Source organism: Schistocerca americana, chromosome 5, assembly GCF_021461395.2.
Source record: "Schistocerca americana isolate TAMUIC-IGC-003095 chromosome 5, iqSchAmer2.1, whole genome shotgun sequence".
Taxonomy (NCBI): Eukaryota; Metazoa; Arthropoda; class Insecta; order Orthoptera; family Acrididae; genus Schistocerca; species Schistocerca americana.
In genome coordinates, this window is record NC_060123.1 from 128,139,564 (window position 1) to 128,148,956 (window position 9,393).

The window sequence follows — 9,393 nt, forward strand, 5'->3', positions numbered from 1 at the left end:
ATCACAATCATTCGTGTAACGGGGTGGCGACAGGAAGGGCATCCGGCCGCCCCTTAAATTAAGCCTGCCACATCTAACCATAACCATGCTGACCCTGCGAAACTGTTGGGCAAAGGCACCAAAAGAAAAGACTAGTTTCGAGAAAAAAAATAGAACAGAACATTGTTGTGTATTCAATTTTTGCTCAGAAATATGTATGGAATGGGATATGGTGTGTATGGGACAAGGAAATTGTCTTATGGTTTAAATCCCTTGCTTCCGCAGTTAAAACTGATCACAGCAGAGCATCTTCTTTCGCGCAATCGGCTTTCACAGGAAACCTCAACATTGTTTTTCAAAAAAGAACATACCCTATCTCCATCTGAATGTTTGTTAGAGAATCGTGAAAAATTTGTAGTAAATCGGTCACAAATTTTGCGATATTTCCCCTTTATGTATATATATTCAAAAATATGTAGCGTGTTTTCATTCGAATAGTCATTAAAGTAACGTGTAAAAATTAGAAGTACGTGGGTCAAGAACTTTCCGAGATTTGGGTCAAATGGTTCAAATGGCTCTGAGCACTATGTGACTTAACTTCTCAGGTCATCAGTCGCCTAGAACTTAGAACTAATTAAACCTAACTAACCTAAGGACATCACACACATCCATGCTCGAGGCAGGATTCGAATCTGCGACCGTAGTGGTCGCTCGGCTCCAGACTGTAGCGCCTAGAACCGCACGGCCACTACGGCCGGCTTTCTTCTATACATATTACATAAATAACTTTTTTATCTAAATACATTAAAATGCATAGCTTATGCTGTTGGAATGTACATGGAGTATTGTGTAAAAATTTGAAGCAAATCGGTCAAGAACTTTTCGAGATTTTAGGTAACAAAGTTAATATCGGCTTGCCTTAATATTATGTGATAGATTTTACATATATATTTATATACCATGTATATTAAAAGAATATTTAGCTTATGTCCATTCCAACTTTTATTAGAGTATCATGTAAAAATTTTAAATAACTCTGTCAAGAACTATGTGAGATTTTTCCTAACTACGCGTCCTCTTTATGTGTTGTATACACAGTTATGTACCACATATATTAAACAAAAATTTAGTCGGTGTCCCTCTGATAGTATATTAGAGTATCATGTAAAAATATGTATTAAATCGGTCAAGAACATTTAGATATTTTTGTTAACACCATTTCCTCTTTATGTATTTTATGCATGTGCTTACACATACGCTGATGGCGTAGAACATTATGACCACTGTCAACCGCGGGGTTGAATGGCTCATGGCGGTGTTACAGGCACGTGGGGCAGTAAGGCAAGACTGTAAAGCTGAAGACAGACGAAAGGACAGTCATTATAGCGAAGATAAGTGTTGCGAATGCGGAAGTCCAGTGATGTAAGTGGTTCTGACAAAGGGCACATTGTTGTGGACCTGCGGCTGGTCGCCTGTTGGCGTACTACTGTCGTGAGCACCTGTGGAGAGTTGCTGAAGGATGGTGAAATAACGAGCAGGCCGTAAGGTACTGGACGACCATGTATCACCACAAAACGTAGAGGTCGGAGGATTGCCCGCTGTGTAATCCAGGTCAGGCAGCGGCCTGTGGCAGACTTGACGACAGAGTCATTGTTGCACGTGGAGCTCCGCATCGCACGACACCTACATGGTCCTGTGTTGACCCAACGACATCGTCAGTTATGATTGCAGTGGGCACAGCATCACTGAGTTTTCAGCGTGGGTCGATAGAAACGTGTCGCCTGTCGAATGAACCGCACTCCTTGCGAACCAGATAGATGGCTGGATTCTTACACACCATCATCCAGGCGAATGGCTACACGAAATATGCGCCACACTACAGATGCAGGCAGGCGAGAGCAGGATTATGCAATGGGGTTCACTGAGTTGGGCTTCCATGCGATCTGTGGTTGTAATCGAAGGCGTCATGAGTGCTTGTTAGAAAATTGTGTAAAATTTCTGAAGTAAATCGGTCAAGAACTTTTCAAGATTTTTGCTGAAAGCGTATCCGCTTTGTATATTACATATTTACTTATATACCATATATTTTAAAAAGTATGTACTCTATGTTCGTCGGAAGGTTTACTAAAGTATCGTGAAAAATTTAAAGTTAATCAGCTAAGTACTTTAGAGATTCTTGGTAACAATGTTAATCAATGTCTTGCCTTTATACAGTGCATAGAGACAGATTTATTAGATATGTTTGTATGTTATACGTGATTACTCTGCTATTCACAATAAAGTGCCTGGCAGAGGGTTCAGTGAACCACTTTCATGCTGTCTCTCTACCGTTCCACTCTCGAACGGCACGCGGGAAAAACGAGCATTTAAATTTTTCTGTGCGAGCCCTGATTTCTCTCATTTTATCGTGATGATCTTTTCTCCCTATGTAGGTGGGTGTCAATAGAATGTTTTCGCAATCGGAGGAGAAAACTGGTGATTGAAATTTCATGAGAAGATACCGTCGCAACGAAATACGCCTTTGTTTTAATGATTGCCACTCCAATTCACGCACCATGTCTGTGACACTCTCTCCCCTATTTAGCGATAAGACAAAACGAGCTGCCCTTCTTAGTACTTATGTCATCCGCCAGTCCCATCTGATGCAGATCCCACACCGCACAGCAGTACTCCAGAATAGGGCGGTCAAGCGTAGTGTGAGCAGTCTCTTTGGTAGATCTGTTGCACCTTCTAAGTGTTCTGCCAATGAATCGCAGTCTTTGGTTTGCTCTACCCATAATATTATCTATGTGATCGTTCCAATTTAGGTTATTTGTAATTGTAAGCCATAAGTATTTAGTTGAATTTACAGCCCTCAGATTTGTGTGACTTATCGTGTAATCGAAATTTAGCTGATTTCTTTTAGTACTCATGTGAATAACTTCGCACTTTGCTTTATTCAGCGTCAACTGCCACTCTTCGCACCATACAGATATCTTATCTAAATCATTTTGCAAGTCGTTTTGATCATCTGATGACTTTACAAGACGGTAAATGACAGCATCATCTGCAAACAAACGAAGACGGCTACTCAGATTGTCTCCTATGTCGTTAATATAGATCAGGAACAATAGAGGGCCTATAACACTTCCTTGGGGAACGCAGGATATTACTTCTGTTTTACTCGATGACTTTCCGTCTATTGCTACGAACTGTGACCTTTCTGACGAAAGAATCCAGTCGCACAACTGAGGCGATACTCCGTAGGCACGCAGTTTGATTAGAAGATGCTTGTGAGGAACGGTGTCGAAAGCCTTCTGGAAATCTAAAAATATGGAATCGTATATATATGAAATTGAAATAAGAACGCCGTGAATTCATTGTCCCAGGAGGGGGAAACTTTATTGACACATTCCTGGGGTCAGATACATCACATGATCACACTGACAGAACCACAGGCACATAGACACGGGCAACAGAGCATGCACAATGTCGGCACTAGTACAGTGTATATCCACCTTTCGCAGCAATGCAGGCTGCTATTCTCTCATGGAGACGATCGTAGAGATGCTGGATGTAGTCCTGTGGAACGGCTTGCCATGCCATTTCCACCTGGCGCCTCAGTTGGACCAGCGTTCGTGCTGGACGTGCAGACCGCGTGAGACGACGCTTCATCCAGTCCCAAACATGCTCAATGGGGGACAGATCCGGAGATCTTGCTGGCCAGGGTAGTTGACTTACACCTTCTAGAGCACGTTGGGTGGCACGGGATACATGCGGACGTGCATTGTCCTGTTGGAACAGCAAGTTCCCTTGCCGGTCTAGGAATGGTAGAACGATGAGTTCGATGACGGTTTGGATGTACCATGCACTATTCAGTGTCCCCTCGACGATCACCAGTGGTGTACGGCCAGTGTAGGAGATCGCTCCCCACACCATGATGCCGGGTGTTGGCCCTGTGTGCCTCGGTCGTATGCAGTCCTGATTGTGGCGCTCACATGCACGGCGCCAAACGCGCATACGACCATCATTGGCACCAAGGCAGAAGCGACTCTCATCGCTGAACACGACACATTTCCATTCGTCCCTCCATTCACGCCTGTCGCGACACCACTGGAGGCGGGCTGCACGATGTTGGGGCGTGAGCGGAAGACGGCCTAACGGTGTGCGGGACCGTAGCCCAGCTTCATGGAGACGGTTGCGAATGGTCCTCGCCGATACCCCAGGAGCAACAGTGTCCCTAATTTGCTGGGAAGTGGCGGTGCGGTCCCCTACGGCACTGCGTAGGATCCTACGGTCTTGGCGTGCATCCGTGCGTCGCTGCGGTCCGGTCCCAGGTCGACGGGCACGTGCACCTTCCGCCGACCACTGGCGACAACATCGATGTACTGTGGAGACCTCACGCCCCACGTGTTGAGCAATTCGGCGGTACGTCCACCCGGCCTCCCGCATGCCCACTATACGCCCTCGCTCAAAGTCCGTCAACTGCACATACGGTTCACGTCCACGCTGTCGCGGCATGCTACCAGTGTTAAAGACTGCGATGGAGCTCCGTATGCCACGGCAAACTGGCTGACACTGACGGCGGCGGTGCACAAATGCTGCGCAGCTAGCGCCATTCGACGGCCAACACCGCGGTTCCTGGTGTGTCCGCTGTGCCGTGCGTGTGATCATTGCTTGTACAGCCCTCTCGCAGTGTCCGGAGGAAGTATGGTGGGTCTGACACACCGGTGTCAATGTGTTCTTTTTTCCATTTCCAGGAGTGTATATTGTCCGTCTGAATTTTTATTAGAGCATCGTGTGAAAATGTGAAGTAAATTGGTGAAGAAATTTTCCAGTCTTTTTAATGTTTCCCTCTAATATCTTATATATGTAGCTTACATCCGTCCGAATTTTTATTAGAGCATCGTGTAAGAATTTGAAGTATATTTGTTATGAAATTTTCGAGATTTTTTTGTTACAACATACTCAAAATGTGTTACACATATATTTACGTACTATATGCATTAAAATATATAGCCGATATCTGTCCAAATGTTAGAGTGTCGACTGATGACCATAGGTGTTACGTCCCATAGTGCTCAGAGCCATTTGTTAGAGTGTCATGTAAAAATCTGAAGTAATTTCGTCAAGACCTTTCGAATTTTAGTTTATAACCTTTGTTATTTATGTAATGTATATATACTTATACGTCATATATATTTAAAAAACGTGTAGTCTATGTCCGTCCAAACCTTTGTTAGAGTATTGTAATAGAGTGTAGAAATTCGAAGTACATCAATCAACAATTTTTCGAGATTTTTCATCATAACGTCAAACTTCAACTTGGCTTTATACAGAGTGAACAGTAATAAAACCGACACACTGCAGGGATGAATTCCTGACGGGAAATGGAGAAAAACGGTCCCATGAACGTATTTGCGGAAGTGCATCATTGCACGGTAGATGGCGCTGACGAATGAAAGTTGCTCTGTCCTCCTTGCATTCGTCGCAGGTGATACGGATAGTAGTGGTTGCCATGCAGGATACGCAAAATCGTACTTCGGTCTTACACCATGTTGTCGGGTCACTTGCCTGGAGATTTCACTAGGATTCGTCTCAGTGTGCTGTAGAACTGGATCCTCCAAATCTGTTGTACGCACAATCTGCTGCCTCCGTGCACGTTCGTCTGCCAGAAAGGACCCATGATCACACAAGCACCCAAAAAGGGCCTGAAATGTTGTGTGATGCGGTTGGTGTCTGCGAGGGTACTTGTTTTGGTACTGCCGTGCTGCCCCTCGACCGTTTCCATCTTCTTGGATGTACACGACATGAATAGCGGACCATTCTGCTGCTTACACTAGGCTGCGCCAATCACGCAGCCTGCAAAACACAAGGAACACACGGCACTTGATCAGCGGAACTATCATTGGTCGGCGGCCATCAACCATGCCAACGATGCATTTCCAGACACGTCTTCGTAGGACCTTTTTTCCTCCATTTCCCGTCACTGCTGTTTGTCGGTTGCATTAATGTTCACCTTGTAGCAGTATAGATTTAAGAGACAATGTGAGAGGTCCTCTCGGATTTTTTGCAGGTGATGCTGTTGTTTACCATCTACTGAAAGCAACAGAAGATCGAAACCAATTACAAAATGATGTAGACAAGATATCTGATGGTGCGAAAAGAGGCGACTGATCCTGAACAATAAAAAGTTTGAGGTGTTGCATGTGAGTGCTAAAAATTTCTGTTACATGATAAGTAACACAAATTCAGAGGTTGTGAATACCTTTATATACCTATAGATCACAGTTAGGAACAGTTTAAATTTGGCCGTAGAGAAAATATTCCATGTAAGGTGAACCGAAGACTGCGTTTTATTTGCAGAACATTTTGAAAGTGCAACAGATCTACTAAAGGAATTGCTTGCTGTACAGTAGTCCATCGTCTTCTAGAATTTATTGCACGTAATAAAATCCTTAGCAGATTGCATTGACAGAAGACATCGAAAAATTCGTAGCTGCATGGCTCGATTTTTCTTACGAAACAGGGTACAGAATATCACGGATATAACAAGCGAATGTGGAATGGGAATCAGGGAGAAATAACCATCGAAACAAAATAAGAGAAATCAGAGATCGCACGGAAGATTTATGTTTTCAATTTTCGTTCGTGCTGTTTGCGAGTGAAACGATACATATACAGGGTGGTCGGAAACAGGCTGTAAAGCTTCTAAGGGTGTTGCAGAGTATGTTGTGCTGAGAAATAATTCTTTTAAAAAATATTGACATTGATATTAGCCAATCAGGTCGTTGCGTGCGCAAATTTAAGCACTTGTATGCGTTAAAATGTGCTGATGCACAGACGTCTGTGGGTCTGTGAGTTACCACTTGTTGAAGAGCTCATTACCAGATAAAATGTGCCTTTTGCGGAAGTGAGAAATTTAATCTATGTGAGCAGCAGCTACGTTTGTTCGGTTTGAGGAAACCAAACACATAACATATTTGGAAACACTGTCTCTGGCGGACTGCTAGAATCTGTGAGCACAACGACCTACTTGGCTAACTTCAGTGCTAATTAAATCGGAAATAGTGCAACGGTTCGATTTCTGTTCTTAGCAATTATTTCTCAGCACGACCTACCCTGCAACAACTGGGTTAAAATAACAGTTAGATCGCAAAAATATTTTATTAATGACCGATTTCGACTTCATGAAGAAGTCATCTGGCTGCTGCTGGCGGCTCCTCGGATGCTCAAGCGGTAACATCACCATAAACTCTATCCTGAAACATTCTTACAAGCCTTTCAGACTGTTTTTGATCATTCTGTGTTGTTTGAATTTGGTGTCTTGCCCCCTCTGTCAGGCACTTAGGGGTGACTAGCAGAGAAATCATGTTGAGGTAGACAAACAACGATAGCCTAATGACTCTCTCTTTAAAGCAGTAGTTGGCTTACTGGCAACAGTCCTGTAGAAGGAGGTATGGAATCTACTGCCCTGTCAGCTCTTAGTGGACCTCTCGTCTAAAGTGGAATCCGAGCGACTTGTAATTGGGTGTATTTAATTTTCAGATTTTTTTTTCTTGACACATAAGGGCAAGATATAATCGTCAATGGAAGAGCGAACTTTTTGGTTTGTATTTTGATACCTACCTGCTTGGCCACCACGGAGTGTACTTTCGTCAGAAGAGATTGGTTGAAGGGAGAAGATAGTGACCGGCCGCATCAGACCACTCGGAAGACTAATGACTTCCCAAAATGTAACAAGGGCCACCATTGGCCACAACTGGTTCTGTGAAACACCGTGACCCCAGCTGCTCATGAAACCCGCATAGTATCCTGCTCAATAGCTGAGAGGCACGCGCCTGTGCCTGTCCAGTCCACTGTCTGGAGGGCTCCTACGGCAAGGCAACCCGTCGAACACAAAGCAGACAGCTACGTCGCCATGAGCTTAAGCAAAATTTGCCGTCGGTAATGCAAATACAGAACACTTCATCCGAGGGTTTGATTTGTGGTCATCATGATGACTGTTAAAACACATTCATATGATAAAAACTACATTCTTATTGTACATAAAATCGCAATTTTAGCAATACGCATGTTCTTTTGGTGTTTTTTTGTTATGATCTGTCAAGCCATTTCCGACTCATGGTGACTTGATGAATGATGCCTCTCCGAACTCAGTTCTTCCAGGGGCATTCTGGTGCTGTCTCTTGATGTCAGCTATCATCTTTCCTCTTGGTCTTTCTCTTCGCCTTGCCCTGACGTTCATTCGAGAATGATTGCTTTCTCTAGTGTGCTCTGCTGTGATGATATTCCCAACAGTGTCTTAGTTTCGTCAGAAATGTTGTGGCATATAGAAACATTTTTGGTTTTACTTTTTGCTTGTAGAAGAATGTACAAGATGTACTCTGGAAACAAACATCGAAAAACCAAAAAATATGAAGTTGGAAGACTGAAAGAAGACTTTGTAGGATATAGGGGAAAAAATTTCAAGAGATTTAGAGGATCATCCTAAGTGCATCAGAAATCTGGGTTCTCAATAAAAATAGTTATTATAAGGTTAAGGAGCGTAGAAAAAAATTATGGTCGATGCTGCAGCGAGACTTTACGAAATAAAATTTGGAAGGCAGAAATTAAGAGTAGACCAGAAACGGAAAAAAAACCTTTTTTGGTGCTATAAACAACTATGAGGTATAATCACTTGGAACAGGATTTTCGAGAAGATAAAGAAACAAGATAGACCGACAAAAAGATGCGTGGATGGAGTAAAAAAGCTGCTGTGGCAAGAAGAGGGTTAGAGGAGGTAGAGTAAAAAAATAAGAAGTTGTGTTAATAAAGTGTGACAAATAGCCTTTCATGCTGTAAAGAAAGTTACCTCACAGATGGATACACTTCAGTTCATGACGCCAAACACAGTTTACAGAATAGTAAATGTATTTACTGTCCAGTTTCTTCATTGTACATAACTGTCATCCAAACAGGACTAATAGGGAAGGTTCAGTTTCCTGCCGTTTTTAGTTTGATTGTTAGTGTATGTTTCTTTTCCTCTAACAGCTTGCTTAATTTAGTTGCACCAGCTTTTCGAAACTCTTTAACAGATCTAATTTTTCTGATTATCTCGTCGTGGTCATTTTGCGAGATGTATGTGGGAGGAAGCAATACACACTATATTGCCCAACTCTGTTTGGAATTCACGCTTTGCCACTGAAGTTCGTTTGGTGTTTTCATTCCACTCTCGCGCTTACTAAACCATCACGTGACGATAAACACCGCTTTTCGATGGATCGTGTCTATCTTCTGTATTCATCCAACTTGATAAGGATCCTAGACTGGAGGTATATCTATCGCAAATCTCCTCATCTGTGCATAGCTAATGCACTATAATCCATTTGAAACTACTAAAGACAGTAAATGTATTCACGCCTTGGCATTCCTCTACAAATGCCCCCCCCCCCC